Here is a 17,779-nt window from a genome sequence, read left to right as displayed (position 1 = left end):
TACGTGCAAACAAATGAGCAGAATCATATTTCCAAGGATCTCTTCAGGAAGTCAAGTAAGGCATTGACCCTTTCCTTCAGCATTATGTCCACGGAGCCTGCCTGTCTAAATGATTCAGATCCGCTCTGCAACTCTCTGCAGGAGAAATACATGTTCCTTTTCTGCTGGATTAGACAACAGCAGGGCTTCTGGATCATGTCTTCTGCGTAGGTTGCAGCAGGGATACGTAGCATTAAGTGTGTAGACAGGGCAGGTTTAATGCTAGGCAGCATTCTTACGGGAGATGAGAACAGCAACTTGCATGCCAGGGCTACTATCCCGGCCCTGAGGCTCAGCGTGGATATTCGGAAAACCAGGAGTTGAACATTTGCCTGGAAAATAAAAACAACATAGATTCGCTCATTCGATCAGTGAACGTGGAGCACACAGCACGGATTAGGCGCAGCAGGGTACTGAGGAGACGGCGGGGTCTGAACAGGCCGATCAAAAGGTCCCCACCCCTGATGGTCAGGGGGCCCTGACCATCAGGCAATATGGCGTGGAGAAGACCATGGACATGTGTCTATCAATCAGACTTGCCTTGAGTCTTGGCTCCCCTGTAAAGCATCTGAGTTAGTTTCATTCCCTCTCTCAACTTCAGTCGCCTCAGCTCTACAACAGGCTCAATGATATTCGCCCCACAAAACTGCTATAAGAGGGAAGTGGTATATCCTTGGGGCAAGACCTGGGGCAAGAGGAGGTACCGTTGTCCCCACTGTCCATAGATGGTGACGTTTGTTCAGGATAACCTGGCCATGAAGGAGGAGAACTCCACAAAACAAGGTCTGAGTCCCTATGGCATTCATACAGGTACTCGAGATGCTAACAGGTGTTTCATGACAAAAAGAGTTTGTGGTCAAATAAGTTGTGAAAATACTGATTGAACAAGTTTCTTTGTGATAGGAGTTCGAGCCTTGAACTTACTGTTGTGTATTCAAAATTTCATCAGTCAAGAGGTGCTTCCTAAGCAAGAAGCATTTCACAGATCTGGCTTACCACCGCATAGAAACACGCTCAGTGAAGGGCTGAGCTGAGTGCCCACCAGGGCCGGTGCGCTCCAGCCTCCTTCTATGCCAGGCATCCTCTTGGAGTCAGGAAATGGTCTTAGTCAACTTCAGAATTTCTCAGTGCTTCATGTGGTATTTGGTTATTTTAGGTGATCGATTAATCAACGGAGGAATGCTGAAAGGAGTTAGAGTTGAGCAGTAAACCACGTAGGTGCAGCGGCTTATGGGTGCATAGGCGCAGAACTGTCACAGAATGGGTGCTTGGTAAGCAATGATTCCATTCTTTCTTGTACGGGACAGATCCCTACCCCCTGGAGTCAGGTGAGAAAAGAGGCTTAGGGCAATGGCTGTCCTGAACTACGTCTCAGAGTCTACAAGGCAGGCGGCGTCCATGAGCTGCCGTACGTAGCACCTGGCGCCCTGTGTGGACCTTCCAAGCAGGAAGAATGTGGCTGCTCCTCTGCCTTTCAAATCTTGCACAAAATGTGTCTTGTGGACCACACTAACCTGTAATTATACAGAAGAGGGGACTTGGGGTACCTGGTTGCAGCTTAGCTCAAGTGACAGGGGAAAAAGCCCTGATGGCTTCCAGAAGTTCTTTAGGCAGTTGGATAGGACACTACCACCCTCCCCAAGCCAGGTACTTTCACATGAATCAGAAAATAGTGCCCTGTCTGGGTGGACACGAGGCATGGCAAGTAGGAGGAGGGTCGGACTCTAGCTCCTGCCTTCATCAGGCGCCTAGGATGGTGCGCAGGCTGTACAACATACACAGAGCCCGGAATTGAAGCTGTGACCACTAGGCTCATGCACTCCTTTAAATGCAAATTCCTCTCAATAATCTACCAGTCATGACATACAAGTAAGAACTGGCAATCCAGCAAAAGAGCCAGAGATTATGCCTACCTCGAATCTGAAATGGAAAGGAAATTTCAGATCTGTAGTTTCAGGTGTAGAAACTTTATACCCAACCGTCATTTCCACAGAAGAGGGAGAGCAGAATTCTTTCTAGACACAAGAAGGATTATAATGCAATAGAAAAGATGCCCTTACCACCTTCCAGCCTTCAAACAGCAGAGAAGGACCAAAAATACACTTCAACTGCAGAGACTTGAGCTAAGTTCAATGACGTTCTTTAATTTAAGAAGGGAGACTCCGTGAGACCTGAGTTCAATGACGTTCTTTAAGTTAGGAAGGGAGACTCCCTGAGAATGCCTTACCCTGGCATTCCTGGACCATCAGCTCAGCACCCACTCCAAAAATAAAAGAAGTGGATGAATGGATGGATGGGTGGACGAATGAATGGATGGACGGATGAATAGATGGATGGATAGACAGGTGCACAGACAGATGTATGGATAGGTAGACAGACAGACAGAGGTTTGTATGTCGCATGCATTTTTCTGGGGATAGTGTTCCAGGTTTTCATGACATTCTCAGATAAGTTCCTTACTCCTCACTCAACGTAATAATGGCCAATAAAGGTGGGTAAACATGGCAGAATCCTAGTAGAATGGCTGAACCTGCATATACAGGTCATAATCGATGCCCTGGGAAGTGGCTGGGTGTCCACTCCTTTTCCTAGAAGGGACAGGCCTTTCTGACCTATGGCTTTGAGATGGGGCACAGGAACCAGCTCCAGAGGAAAATTTGAGATTAACCCCGGAGGGATGGCCCTTTGATTGGCCCATTCAGAAAGTCCCCCACCCCCCACCCCACAAAGACTGCTTCTGTTCCTTGGTGGCAGACCTTTCTGGCTACATTCACTTGAGACAATGCTGAAGACATCTCCCTGCCACCACCCCAATCTGTTGTTTCTCAACAGAGCAGCAGGGATGGCTACAGGCTGGACCAGAGTTTCACCTGAGATCATCACATGGCTTCCCAAGAGGAGAAAGGAAACAAGTGCCACTACCCACACGGTGAGGGGTGGATGTCCCCTGTGGCCCACCCAGGCCCACTGTGCTCAAACTCAGCTGCACCAGGCTCTTGCCCGCCTCGCCCAGAGTGTTCTTCACCTGGCTCTCCCAGGGAAGAATCCTCTGTTTTCCCTAACTGCCCCCCTTGACAGGCCTCATACTTCCCTTGACTCCCTGGCACTGATCTGACCACACTGAGAAGGGAGGTGACTTGATCGATGCCCAGCTCCTTTGCTGGACTGGAAGCTTCTGTGGCAGAGACTGGCTGGCTTACAGCAGCCTCCCAGACCCAGCCTTCACATAGTAGGTGCTAGATACACACGTGCTAGATTGGCAGGTGGAAAGATGAAGGTGGGAGGGAGGAAGGGACTAATAAATGGATAAGACACCTGGCATGATGTGCAGCTCATAGAGGGAGCGCAGAGAATGCCAGCTCAGCTGTACCCGTGTAGTTCCAGCTACTTGTGAGGCTGACGTGGGTGGATTCAGTGAGCCCCAGGAGCTTAAGACGTCAGTGACCAGTGATTGTGTCACTGCAGTCCAGCCTTGGTGACAGAGTGAAACCCTGTCTAAAAATTAAAAATTGTGAAATTTTTTTTTAGTGAAAATGTTCCTTCCTGTGGGTCTCCCGTTGCCAAGAGGAAGAGCCGTCACGTGAACCCACCCACCTTCGGTCTGTTTTATTTACCTGTTTACCATGTGCCTAGCACAGCTAGCTCCTGGTACACAGTAGGTGCTCAGTAACCCCACAGATTAGAATAAATCCAATGATCCTGGCTCCACATTCACATAAGTAGTGGAAAGCGTACTGTTTGTTCATAAATTGGGAAGCAAGACAGGTTTATGATTTTTAAAATATTGTATTGTCAAATGTGCCAACATTTGTAGGACCTTAATACTAAGCAAACCAATATTTTCCAAAAGACCGGTGCATAATGTAACAAAATGTAAAATAATGTTATTCTTCTCACTATTTTTTGTTTATTTTGGAACATTTTTCATTTATAAAAGTATTATTTAGGTTATAAAAGGCCAGGTACAGGGGCTCATGCTTGTACTCCCAGCATTTTGGGAGGTGGAGGGCAGATCACTTCAGGTCAGGAGTTCGAGACCAGCCTGGCCAACATGGTGAAACCCCATCTCTACTAAAAATACAATAATTAGCCAGGCATGGTGGCACACACCTGAAGTCTCAGCTACTTGGGAGGCTGAGGCAGAAGAATTGCTTGAACCCCTGAGGTGGAGGTTACAGTGAGCAGAGATTGCGCCAGTGCCCTCCAGCCTAGAGGACAGAGCAAGACTCCATTTAAAAAAAAAAAAAAAAAAAAAAGGCCAGGCGCAGTGGCTTATGCCAAGAATCCCAGCACTTTGGGAGGCCAAGGCGGACAAATCCACAAGGTCAGGAGTTTGAGACCAGTGTGGCCAATATGGTGAAACCCCATCTCTACTAAAAATACAAAAAATTAGCTGGGTGTGGTGGGATGTGCCTGTAACCCTTGCTACTTGGGAGGCTGAGGCAGAAGAATTGCTTGAACCAGGAGGCAGAGGTTGCCATAAGCCAGGATTGCACCATGACGCTCCAGCTTTCTGTCTCAAAAAATAAAAGACAAGAATCTCAATAGATATAGCTCACATAGGAAAAAGCTCCCAATAATTAAAACTGTGAAGGAGTTCTGAGGCCAAAAAATGTCTGAATTGCTGCTCGGCGTACTTCCTGAAACGTTCCCCCAAATGAAACTCCATCAGGGAATGTCTTCCGAGGCAGCGAGAGAAATTCAGGTGGTCTTTGAGTTCCTGGGAATTCCAAGACCTTCTGTTGGGCTATTCCTGCTGCCTTAAGGCTCTCCAGTGCCAGGGTGCTTCACAGCCATATTGAACTTATTGCAGAGAATTTTAGAATTACAAGAAGGGATGAGGCAAAATTTGCCCTTTATTCAGAAAGGAAACAAACAGAGGTAGGAAATCGAGACCGTGTCAAAGAGCCCATCTGAGCACCTCCACCCTGTCGAGGGGACTGGAGGAAAGCAGCAGGGCCAAGCTTCCCAGGAACCGCCGCAGCCGGGAAGATGGGGCAAGACCTGGCTTTTCTCATGACACATCCACAGTTTGGCCTGTGGTCTCAGCTGGAATCATCATGGGAATAGCTTGTAGTATCCTGGCCCCTGTTCATTTCCGTCACCACTGAAACCAGGAATTATCCAAGTGGGTGGAATAAGAAAATTAGGGCAATTTCAGAAATGCAAAATTAGAAACAATAGGCCAGTCACCTCCTATTTGTTTCTCTCTGAATCCGTTTCAAAGCTAGTGCTGGTCGTCGGGAGGGATCGATGCCCAGGCTGGAAATGCGGGGATGATTTAAAGTGGCAGTCGGGGCCCCCTCACTGCAGCCTGCAAGACTCCAGGCTCCCTGAACTACCCGGTGATGGTCCATGCTCAATTTCCCACACACAGCACTGAAAAATGATTCCCCACGCTCGACCACAAGGGGCTTTTTATCTTAGCTGTCAGCCTGAAATACATTTAGAACTCAAAGCAATTATGGAAACATTTGAATCTCCTGAACTTTTCTCTGCTGGGTTTCTCTCCCAAATAAAATGAAATGAAGCTTAGTTCTTTGGGGATTCATATAAACAAAGATCACGCAGGCATCTAGTGAATGCGGGGAGGGGACAGGATCACAAGGCCATTAAGGAGCCACTGCCTTTGTGTCCAGCACAAGCATATCAGGCATGTGGCAGAGCAGGGGCACATGCGGAGGGGCCTGCCGTGAATGAGGTTAATTCTTCTAATTAGAGCCCAGGAAAATGTTGTTTCAGCTCCCCCCATCCCACCCCGTCAGCCGACATCTCGCAGGTCCTGAATAGTATCAAATGCAAATATCTTTTTTTTCAGACGAGGTGGTCAGAGGGTCTGGAGGGAAGAAGGGATTTTTGAAGTATGCACTAAATCAACAGACCCGTGAGCAGTGGGACAGTAAAATTTCACAGCCAGTCTTTGATCTGGATTTCAGAAAAATGAAGCCATAAATGTAGAATGTTTTATGAACCCAAAAATAAGAAACTCTTTGTCTTTTATCTAAAATGTCTACTGAGAAAAATCAGAGGAATATCTAAACATCGGGGTCATTATAGTTTATTTGCGGCAGGGTAAAAGGAGAGCACAAAAATATTTACCAAGGTTTAACTCTAAATAATCTTAATGTCATTTAAAAATATATATTTTTTTCAAATAGGTTTCAATGGGCAAATCCATCACCCCAAATATGTAGAAATGAATGCATTTTCTGGCTGAAATTGAAATTTTCCCTCTGAAGCTATGATGATCTCCATGAAAGTTTTCTTCTGTCAGCTCTGCAGGTGAGAAGCTTCCCTTTCCCCAATGCTACCTGCCAGCTACGCTTCTTGGCAGATGTTTCTGGAGTTCAATGGCCTTATTTTCAAGCTGAGAGGGATGAAGAGATGAACCCTACCCTCTTCTCCCTGACGTTTCTGTGCTGTCAAGTGTCTTCATTTTAAAGAGGAGGTGGGGAAGAGATGGAAACTTCTAAACTAAGCATGTCCTCCAGACAGCTCTTCTCAAAGAAGGGGAGCAACCCCACCCCCTATACCCAGCAGTGAGGGTCCCGAAACCACCCTTGGTCCATCACCTACCCCCAGCCCACAGCAAGGGTCCATCCCTGCCTCCTTTAAGATGGGGAAACCGGTCTCTCGGGCTACCAGCATGTGAGCCTTCTCTCCCCAGGTGTAATCCCTAATAGGTGTGCTTGTTGAGAATAACGCTTGGCGTCCTCTAGCCTGGAAACCCTGCAAGCTGACACGGGGCTGCTCAATCCCCTTTCCCACCACACAGAACTGCATTCCTGGAAAAGGACACGGCACCAAGAGGTTTTTTTGTTTGTTTGTTTTTTGAGACGGAGTTTCGCACCAAGAGGTTTTTAATAGAAACGACCCTGCTGATCATCCCAGTCACCCTGTGAGTACACACAGACTATCAGGAAAACTTTGTTTTTCAAATGAAGACACTGAGGCTGGGAGCTGCCCGTGACTTGTCTGGGTTTTGACCCGGTGGAGCCTCAAAAGCCATTTTCGTTGCTTTCTTTCCCCAAAATGTCTGTGGTCTCCTCTGTCAGGTAAAGCACTGCTCACTTTCTACAAACCTTTCGCGTTTTATGTTGGATTATTCTGCTGTTTTGGCAAATCGTGAGAAAATGTTTAAGCACTTTTATGTCTGAACCTATTTTTTTTTGAGACGGAGTTTCGCTCTTGTTACCCAGGCTGGAGTGCAATGGCGCAATCTCAGCTCACCGCAACCTCCGCCTCCTGGGTTCAGGCAATTCTCCTGCCTCAGCCTCCCGAGTAGCTGGGATTACAGGCACGCGCCACCATGCCCAGCTAATTTTTTGTATTTTTAGTAGAGACGGGGTTTCACCATGTTGACCAGGATGGTCTCGATCTGTTGACCTCGTGATCCACCCGCCTCAGCCTCCCAAAGTGCTGGGATTACAGGCTTGAGCCACCACACCTGGCTTGAACCTATTTTTCATTCAACATCATGTGGTCATATCAGGAGCTGGGAGGGGAAGATTTTTCATTTGTCTCTTATTTTTGAGTTAGATATTTGCGATAAAAAGGAACTGTCAATAAGAGCCCTTTGCAGTCACCGAGCTCGTCACATCCTGGTGATGATTTTTACTGGGAGGACGCTTTTATTTCTGACTCTGCATGCTAAGTCAGATGTCAATTATTTGTTAGTTACCTCTGAAATTATCAAGGAGGCAATGATCTAATGATGACAATCAGTGACACAGGGTGATAGATGAGGTCACAATCCGAACACCTGCTGGGTGCCACCCAGCACCTTTCCTGCATCGCCTCCCTCCCATATCCTCTGAGGACCCGGGACCCGCCTTAGTATTTGCCACATGGTAAATTCTCAGAAAATGCTGGTGCGGTTGCTCCTCACTGGAGTCCAATCCTCCCTGAACAGGTGCTCCTGCGCCCATTTTATAGGTGAGCAAGGATAGAAAGTTTGCATCACCCCCTCAGGATCACACAGCCAGTATTTAAATGCAAGGACATGGTCTTTCTTCTACCTATTGCTTGTGAAGCTAGGAAAGAGGTGGGGCTGGGGAGGGAGCAGACCCAGAGGAAGCTGTCAATGCCAGCAGAAAAATGGAAAATGGAGGCTGGGTGTGGTGGCTCAAGCCTGTAATCCCAGCACTTTGGGAGACAGAGGCAGGTGGATCGCTGAAGGTCAGGAGTTCAAGACCAGCCTGGCTAACATGGTGAAACCCCATCTCTACCAAAAATACAAAAATTAGCTGAGTATGGTGGTGCATGCCTGTAATTCCAGCTACTCGGGAGGCTGAGGCAGGAGAATCGCTTGAACCCAGGAGGCGGAGGCTGCAGTGAGCCGGGATTATGCCATTGCACTCCAGCCTGGGTGGCAGAGCAAGACTTCATCTCAAAAAAAAAAGAAAAAAAAGAAAAAAAAAAGAAAGAAAGAAAAATGGAAAGTGGAAAACAGGTAGTCTTAAGAAGTTGCCCAGAGGTGGAGGCCATGGATAGCCCCAGGGCCCTTGCTTTTGGTGCATGTGCACATGAACAGATCAAACCTGCCTGATGGGCTTGAGGTTAGAAGGGGCCACAGGGCTGCAGCCACGCTGTCCGGAATGGAAGCAGCCAGCCAACTGCCACTGCAGAACACATAAAAAGTGCAGGGGCGGGGCCGGGCGCGGTGGCTCACGGCTGTAATCCCAGCACTTTGGGAGGCCGAGGCGGGTGGATCACGAGGTCAAGAGATCGAGACCATCCTGGTCAACATAGTGAAACCCCATCTCTACTAAACATACAAAAAATTAGCCGGGCATGGTGGTGCGTGCCTGTAATCCCAGCTACTCGGGAGGCTGAGGCAAGAGAATTGCCTGAACCCAGGGGGTGGAGGTTACGGTGAGCCGAGATCGCGCCATTGCACTCCAGCCTGGGTAACAAGAGCAAAACTCCATCTCAAAAAAAAAAAAAAAAAAAAAAAAAAAGTACAGGGGCGACTGGGAACTAAATCTATCATTTTGTGTAATTTAAATTTTAAATTATATAATTTTTATATTATTTTCATTCATTTAAGTTCTGATGTTTACACGTGGCTGCCACATTGGGCTACACTGCTGGAGAAAGCCGAATAAAAGGGGTGGAGAGACCCTTCTCTCCACAGAGCGGTGCAGTTGGGGCCCCCCTGCCCTCCCGCGGTTCAGTGTCACTGGTGGGAGACTGATTTCATCTCCCAGGACATGCTCCTGGGACATCTGCAAATAGGAACCTCTAAAGCCCAGCAGCTATGGGAGGTGAAGGGGCAGCTTAGTTAGAGACTTGGCTACAAAACATCTGTCTAAAATGTCAGCGTCCATTCATCTGGTCAGCGCATTCATCTGACTACCCAGCTGTTCTCCACCACCAGCTCCCTGTCCAGCTAGAACATGGAGCTAGGTCCAGCTGGATCCGCAATTATCGGGGAAGTCACATCTCTAAGAGAGGAGCCTGCAGATGCATTGTTAGTCCTACTGCAGACAGCAGAACCCAGAAAACACTGGTGAGGGCAGTGGCCCAGAGAGAGGGTCCTGGGGGATAATCATCCTCATACCCTCCTAGGAGGCAGGTGTACCAGTCAGGGCCCAGGCAGAACAGAGGACCCTGATAGATTGATGGGGAACGCTGGTCTCTGGACTCGCAGTCTCATTCTGGGCTGACAGAGGAAGTGGTTTCCTGGGAACTGAGACCCTGCAGAGCCCCTGTGGATGCCTCCCAGCTTTGAGGGCAATTTTGGTTTCTTAATTTGCATTTAGCTTCTCCTTAGAGGCGGGGCATGGAGAATCTGATTGGGATTTAGGTGACAAGGAATTCTTACACTAATTGTGCCCCTTGGGATGCACAGAATACTGGGAGACACCATGGCTTTTCACATGCTGATGCTCATGTGAACATCACCATCTGCCTCTAAACACCGGTAGCAGCAAATGCAATATTTTGTCAGGAAGTGGTTATTTGTTGATCACTCAGGCGTTCTGAAGGCAGCCTGGTGGCTGAGGTGAAGAGCAGGTTCTATGGGAAGAGAGGCATTCTATGCCCAGATGTTTCTCTACACACAGTGCAATCCACAGTGGCAAAGGTGAAGAAACTGAGACTCGTGAATGTTTGAGAAAACTGCCTAAGATGTTACAACTAATAAGTCCCAAAGTTCAAACCCAAGTATGACTGCCAACATGAGGCTCTTTCCCCAAAGAGCAATTCTAGAAGCTTCCATTTACAGAACGTTGCCCTCAGAAGGGCCCTGGACTGCTGGTTACTCATGGAATCTTCACCACTGCCCCATGAAGTAGAGACAACTATTTTTTTTTTTTTTTTGAGATGGAGTTTCGCTGTTTTTACCCAGGCTGGAGTGCAATGGTGCGATCTCGGCTCATCGCAACCTCCGCCTTCTGGGTTCAAGCAATTCTCCTGCCTCAGCCTCCCGAGTAGCTGGGACTACAGGCATGCACCACCATGCCAGGCTAATTTTTGTATTTTTAGTAGAGACGGGGTTTCACCTTGTTGACCAGGATGGTCTCGGTCTCTTGACCTCATGATCCACCTGCCTCGGCCTCCCAAAGTGCTGGGATTATAGGTGTGAGCCACCGCGCCCGGCCCAGAGACAACTTTTAAGCCCATTTTGCCAATGAGGAAAATGAAAGCACAGAGAGACCTAATAACCTTCCTAAGATCACACAGCAAGACAGGACCCACAGTTGTTCTCTTTCCCCACCTCATCACACTGCAGCCATGACCAACCAAGAAGGCACAATCCTCACTTAAGGCATGCAGAGGCTCCGGTCATAAGCTTGACTTGCAGGTGAGCCATTGATCAGGGCTGCTTAATGTGTTCTGAGCCCAATTTCAAGTCAGATGTGGAGCCTTTGCTTAAACAGTCCCAGTGATGGGAAGCGAGTCTCTCAGTCAGCTGCCAATGAGTCTTTCCTCCCTGAATGCACTGGGTGGGTGACATATTAAGATGTAAGGGTTACATTCTCTCCCCTTGAATCTGGGCTGGCCTTATGATATGATGAGTGGAATGTAGTAGAGGTGACACTCCAGAACTTCCAAGCTCAAATTCAAGATTAGCAGCTTCTCTTTCCTTCCCCTTGGGACACAGTCACATGCTCAAAGAAGCCTGACAGCAGGTCCCTCCTATCTGTCCCCCTTCCCCTGGGTATGACCCTCACCTGCATGGCAGGAGCTGGCTCCACCCTCAGGGCGGTCCACAGGAGGGAGACGGAGAGGAAGTGGAAGGACGTGACCAGATCTCTGGTGCACACACTTCTTCTTGTACCCTACTGGCCAGAACACAGTCTCATGTCCACACCTACTCAAAGCAGGAGAAGGCTGGGGGAGGTGGTCTCCCACCTTCCAGACCCTCTAAAACTTAAGAGGTTCTGTTACTAAATGCAACCAGGAGAGAATGAAAGCCGGTTAGTGTTCTCTGCCATCCTGGATAACCAGATAAAAATGACTTCTCATTGGGCTCATGTCAGGAAAATTTAGAAATCACTGCTTTATGCCACTATCTCTCTTCCTTTGTGAAAACACCCAGGGTCCTCTGTCTAGTGGAGAGGGCATGCTCTGGACTTCAGAAAAGCATAACTGCAGTCCTCCTTGGCATGGACTCCTTCCATGTACACATTAGACATAGGTTTGCCCTGTGCCTCAGTTTCCTCTGCAGTAAAATAGGGGCGGGGGACCCAGCTCCCAAATTCATGGCTCCTGGATGTCTGAAATGAGATTGGGAATGCAAATTCTTTCTGAAATGGGAGGGACGTCTCTGAGACTGTGTTGGAGGAGCTGATTCTAGCATCTAAGCCTCAGATACTGTTTTTTGGGTTTTGTTTTGTTTTGTGTCTTTGAGACGGAGTGCAATGGCGCAATCTCAGCTCACGGCAACCTCCACCCCCTGGGTTCAACGATTCTCCTGCCTCAGCCTCCTGAGTAGCTGGGATTATAGGCGCACCCTACCATGCCCAGCTGATTTTTGTATTTCCCATAGAGATGGGGTTTTGCCATGTTGACCAGGCTGATCTTGAACTCCTGACCTCAGGTGATCTGCCCACCTTGGCCTCCCAAAGTGCTGAGATTACAGGCACGAGTCACCATGCTCAGCTCAGATGCTGTTTTAAAAGACAGAGATTGGCTGGGCACAGTGGCTCAAGCCTGTAATCCCAGCACTTTGGGAGGCCGAGGCGGGTGGATCATGAGGTCAACAGATCGAGACCATCCTGGTCAACATGGTGAAACCCCGTCTCTACTAAAAATACAAAAAATTAGCTGGGCATGGTGGCGTGCGCCTGTAATCCCAGCTACTCGGGAGGCTGAGGCAGGAGAATTGCCTGAACCCAGGAGGCGGAGGTTGTGGTGAGCCGAGATCATGCCATTGCACTCCAGCCTGGGTAACAAGAGCGAAACTTCGTCTCATAAAAAAAAGACAGAGATTGTCCTGGGGTTGCTCTTTAAGCAGAATGACCATGTGTTAAGAATGCTTCCTTTCCAGCTGCTTGCTACCCATCTCCAAGGTCCCCATCAAAGCCAGCCCGAGATCAGTTACAAAGAGCCATCAGAAACCAGCATTCTACACAAAAGGCAATGGTTTCGGTTTTCGTGCCATATCATTATACCTTGAAATCAAGCTCCTGACATGTTGTGCTTGAAATGTACAACTTTTAGCTAATTAGAAGGCTAAAAAATGCAACTTAATGAATTCAAGACTTGTTTATGCTAACCTGCCAAGGCGTTTGGCAAGGAAAAAGTGTGATTTGGTGAACATCTGATTATAGGCCGTGTGGAATTCCATATGCAGAGAGGCTGGGTTGGATCGGGTTTTTATTGAACTATTGTCTACAATGTGAACTAATTTCCGACTACCTCGTAAGGACTTCTAAGTAGGGTTGACAAAGGATTTATCATAATTATTGCTCTGGCCAGGACCGTGATTATAAGTGATACATGTGTAAACTGTGTTTATAAAATTTCCGAGTCACGATTAAAACATGCTGTATTTTTTTCTCCCTTTTCCCTTTGACTTGCCTTAAAACTTCCCTTTTTTCTCCCTCAAATTAATACCTGCCAGTGGTTTCTGTTGGACAGAACAGACTCCCAGCACATACCCACACAAGTTCTCAAAAGCTTTTGATCTGCCATTTTTTTCTCAAACCCACTCTCTGAGAAAGTCGTGTAGCCATCAATACTTCTCATAACCCTTCTTTTCAAAGCCTCAAAGTGAAAGTAATTTGCAAGTGCCATTCGGTGCTTTTTTCTTTTTCTTGTTTAGTGCCAAGCGATGGTAAAACTATAGAGTTTATGGAGGGCATATCTGAAGAAGAAATGAAATGGGTTTCAAGGGGTGGGCAGAAAAAAGATGGGGGGAGAAAAGAGGAGAATGTTGAGAGCTGAGATAGCAATAGCACCAAAACTGTGCATAAAATTAACACACATCTCCTAGAGAAAACTTATTCAAAGCTTCCATATATGTCATTCAAAACTTCAACATATGTGTTAATTCTGCCTATTTGCCCTATCAATGTTTAAAGGTACCCTAAACTCTCTAACTAGTGAAGACTTGATGTACCTATTTCTTCCCATAGTGCTGTCTACTGTGGATTTATCGATGAAACCATTATAGAAACATAGATTTTATAGGCGACAAGTAACTTTTTTAAATGCATAAACTACATAAGAAAAGAAAGACCCAGGAACAGAAGGCGAAGTCCTTAGGGTCAGCCAGCGAAGTGATGATCCTGACCGGCCTCAGTCCCCCTTCTGCCAGTGACTGGCAGCTGTGCTCTGTACCATGGCTCCCTGGCCACATCTGATTGCTCCATGTCTGGCCCTTAGACCAAGGTCAGCCCGTCCACTGGCTTCCCAGTAGCCAATAATGTGCCTCCAGCATGCAGATGGATGGGCCAATCAGAAGACCTCACTTAAAAATTTGGACCAGGGTATGCCCCTGAATGAGGTGTGGGGTGAGGGCACCTCGGCTGCCCGGGATGGTAGAGCAGGATGCAGGAATCACCATGGCTCTAAGGTATCTTCCCCTGGACCCAGAGTCCACCTGGGCCAGGACTGCCTTTGCTTAATGTGGGGTTGTCCATTTGAACAAAAGTTCTTCAAAAAGAACTTTGAAGGAAAGAGACTGTAGTCCAGTGAACAGTTTGCAAACCCGGGAGAGGCAGCACCCAGTACAAGATGAAGGTGTCTTCCAGAGAACAAGGGGAAGGCTCCGTTTTACAGCAAAGCTTCCCATCCAGTTCCCAATAAGGTCCATGTATGCAAATGAAGGCTTTAAACTCACTTAGTTCTGATTGCCCATTGATGCTGAGCTTTGATTGGTTGATGCAGCTGACCTCTGATTGGCCAAAGCTGGTGAGCTCTGATTGGTTGGCTCTGGTGAGAGCTGAAAGTTTCAAAAATAAGAAGGTGCAGGTCTTCCCAGAATTCACAGTAGTATGTCAGCAAATGGCCACTTGGCTCTGCTTTAAATTTAGGCCTAATTAGCCACTTGGGAGCCATCTTGAAAGACTGATTCTTTTGGATTCACATTTGTTCACATCTGATTAGTTTAGATTTTTATGGTAGAAATCCCAAGGATTTATTTTATTTTATTTTATTTTTTGAGACAGAGTCTCACTCTATCACCCAGCCTGGAGAGGTTGCTCACTGCAACCTCTGCCTCCCGGGTTCAAGCGATTCTTGTGCCTCTTCCCTACCTGAGTAGCTGGGATTACAGGTGGGCGCCACCACACGCGGCTAATTCTTATATTTTTAGAAGAGATGGAGTTTTGCCATGTTGGCCAGGCTGGTCTCGACTTACAGCCTCAGGTGATCTGCCCACCTGAGCCTCCCAAGTGTCCACGAGTATTTAAAAGCTAAAGGTACAAATAAGGAAATCATCTGGCAAGGGCAGCAGAAACACAGGAAGCCACCGGAGGTCCTCAGTCCCGGCACCCCAGGTCCAGAGACAGGCCCAGAGCATTGAGGCCTCAAATCTGGCTCTGGCTTGTCTGTCCTGGTATTTTCCAGGTCATAGGCAGCCATACAGGAAACCCCTTTCCAGGATGCATTCCCAGCAGGCCCCTGTTCCCTATATCTGCGAACCAAAGCTACTCAAAAATCAATGCAGAGACCCCAACTTGTAGCCTGGGTTCGAATTCCAGTTCCATTACTTCCTTCTAGCTGAGCGATGTTGGGCTAGTTACTTAACCTCTCTGAGCTTTGCTTTCCTTATCTGTAAAATGCAGATTCTGATAGTGCCAATTTCACAGGTTGCTGTAGGAATTATGTGGGAATCCACAAAAAGCCCTTTGCATAGCACTTGGCCCTTAATAAGCACATGACTGTAAGCTATTACTGTTACTTTTTCTTTATATGGTTTTGTAGTGGATAAGAATACAGCCGGGGCTGAATGGCCCATTTGTTTCATATGTGGATCTCTGAACCAAACCAGCTGCGCTGAAGTCTTGAGTTTGCAACTGGGCTGCTTTGAAACCTTCAGCAAATTAAATTCTGTGGGACTGAGTTTTTTTTTTTTTTTTTAATTTTTTTGTGGCTTTTCTTTGAGACAGAGTTTTACTCTTTTTGCCAGGCTGGAGTGGCACGATCTCAGCTCATCACAACCTCCATGTTCCGGGTTCAAGCGATTCTCCTGCCTCATCCTCCTGAGTAGCTGTGATTACAGGCACCCACTACCATGCCCAGGTAATTGTTGTATTTTTAGTAGAGATGGGGTTTTGCCATGTTCACCAGACTGGTCTTGAACTCCTGACCTCATGATCCGCCTGCCTCGGCCTCCCAAAATGCTGGGATTACAGGCGTGAGCCACTGTGCCCAGCCAGGCCTCAGTTTCTTGAAATGTGGAACAGGGATGACAGTCACATTTAGTTCATAGGGCTGCTGTTAAAATTAATGAGTTAATATTTGTGACACACTTATCCAATGCCTAGCACAAGGTTTGTGCTCAGTAAGTATTGTTATAATGGTGTCCACTTGTTCTCTTCAGAACACCGCAGGAGGCTGGGTAGAACATCTCTGAGGCTCTGATCTGTCAATGGTGCTCCCATGGGAGCTCCCTGAGGCCAGCGACTGCACCTTCTGCTCTTCTATACCCAAGCATCTAGCCCCAAGCTGGCCCAAGACGGGCTTGGGATAGATGCACTGATAGACTGCTGATACATTTCCCCCAGGGTCTAGTCATGGTGCGCTTCTCCTGGGCCTTGGCCGTGCTTGCTAGAGGATGGAGTAGCCATCCGTCACGCCTGTCATCAGCAGCCGAGGCTCTGGGAGGGGCGGGGAGCTTGCACAGGAGCTCTCACAAGTGAGCAGGGGTATCTTTGCTCACTGGATTCCTCAGATGGATACATCAAAGCCTCTGAACTCCAGAATGCCCAGTCCCCCATCGCTGGGGACTTCATGCAACAGGACAAGTTGGACCTTTCCTCCCAAACTCCTGCTGTCTGGGCTGATTCTGAGAACAGAGAGAACAGAGTGTGACCCTCTGGGACCTTAGCTGAGAGTGTCCATGCTGATCCATTGGCACTGGTCCCTGCTTCTGCCAGAAAGACAAGGAAAGCAGATGTCGGCAGAATACCAAAGTGTAAAAGGTGGTGGGTGACGCTCTCAGAGTTCAACCGGAAAGGACCGTGTCCATTGTGACTGTCCTGCTCCCCAATGGTTGGGGTTGTGACTGTCCATTCCTTTCTGAGGGCATTGAGGAAGAGTCTAGAGAACCACAAGTATAAAAGGGAGTTTAAATGGGCAGAGGTTTCACTGGAACCTGCCCAGGGGCCTTGGGCCCAGCAGCAGGTCACTGACAGATGCTGCCATGCCAGCAGCTTCCCTCATTTCTTGGGTCATTCTCTGACCACAGGACTGTCCTCAGACCATGGGTCATGCCTGAAGGGCCAAAAGGCCAGCACATCCAGGACATCTCTCCCAGTGTTGATCTCGGGCTTGACTCCATGTGGAGGAAGAGCCCAGAGCACACATCCTCCAGGACCAAGCAGGACATGCACAGCAACAGCTGCCACTGTGCACCTCAGTTTCTACATCTTTGAAACTGGGAGAACAACTATGACAAGTGGCAATAGGACACTTGCCCAGAGCCTGAACATTTGAGGAATTCAGTAAATAATGGCTGCCCTAAGAAAGCTTATTGATAGTAATAACAATCATTGAATCACCGTGAAGAGAGGCCACTCGGACCACGTTGGAGTCAGGAGGGGCAGTTGTGGGGTGGGGGTGGGTGGGTGGGCTGAGTCAGTCACTGAAGTAATATTTCCGTGAAATTATGCTCCGGTGACACAATTCCATATCGGAATCATCCCTCAGCCTCAGCAAAGGAACACGCTTCAGGAGCCAGGGGAGGGGATGTTGCTGAGATAGAATCCGCTAAAATCACACTCACTGTGCTGGAGATCACAATATGCATCTTCCAATTCAGTGTCATGTTTTGCTTTTTCCTCCAACTCTTCTGCCTCAGTGGCACTGAGATGCCACGGCCACTGGGTCATCAGTGGGTGAACCATTCAGGCAAACCATTCAGGCGATCACCGTGAGGGCAGTGCCATGTGGACCAGAGGCAGAGACACAAGGCTTGGAGGGAATGTGGCCTGGTTTTCCTCCCTCCTTTTAGCTGCTAATTCTGATTCCCTGCAACCTGTGACTCCAGGTTAATGCTCAGGATATCCATTACACGGGTCCAGCAGTTTGGAGTCGTTCCTGCCCCTGCCCCTCCACATCCCCA

This window comes from Callithrix jacchus, chromosome 20 (assembly GCF_049354715.1).
Source record: "Callithrix jacchus isolate 240 chromosome 20, calJac240_pri, whole genome shotgun sequence".
Classification (NCBI taxonomy): Eukaryota; Metazoa; Chordata; class Mammalia; order Primates; family Cebidae; genus Callithrix; species Callithrix jacchus.
The sequence above is the reverse complement of the archived record's forward strand: the minus strand, read 5'-3'. Positions refer to the sequence as shown.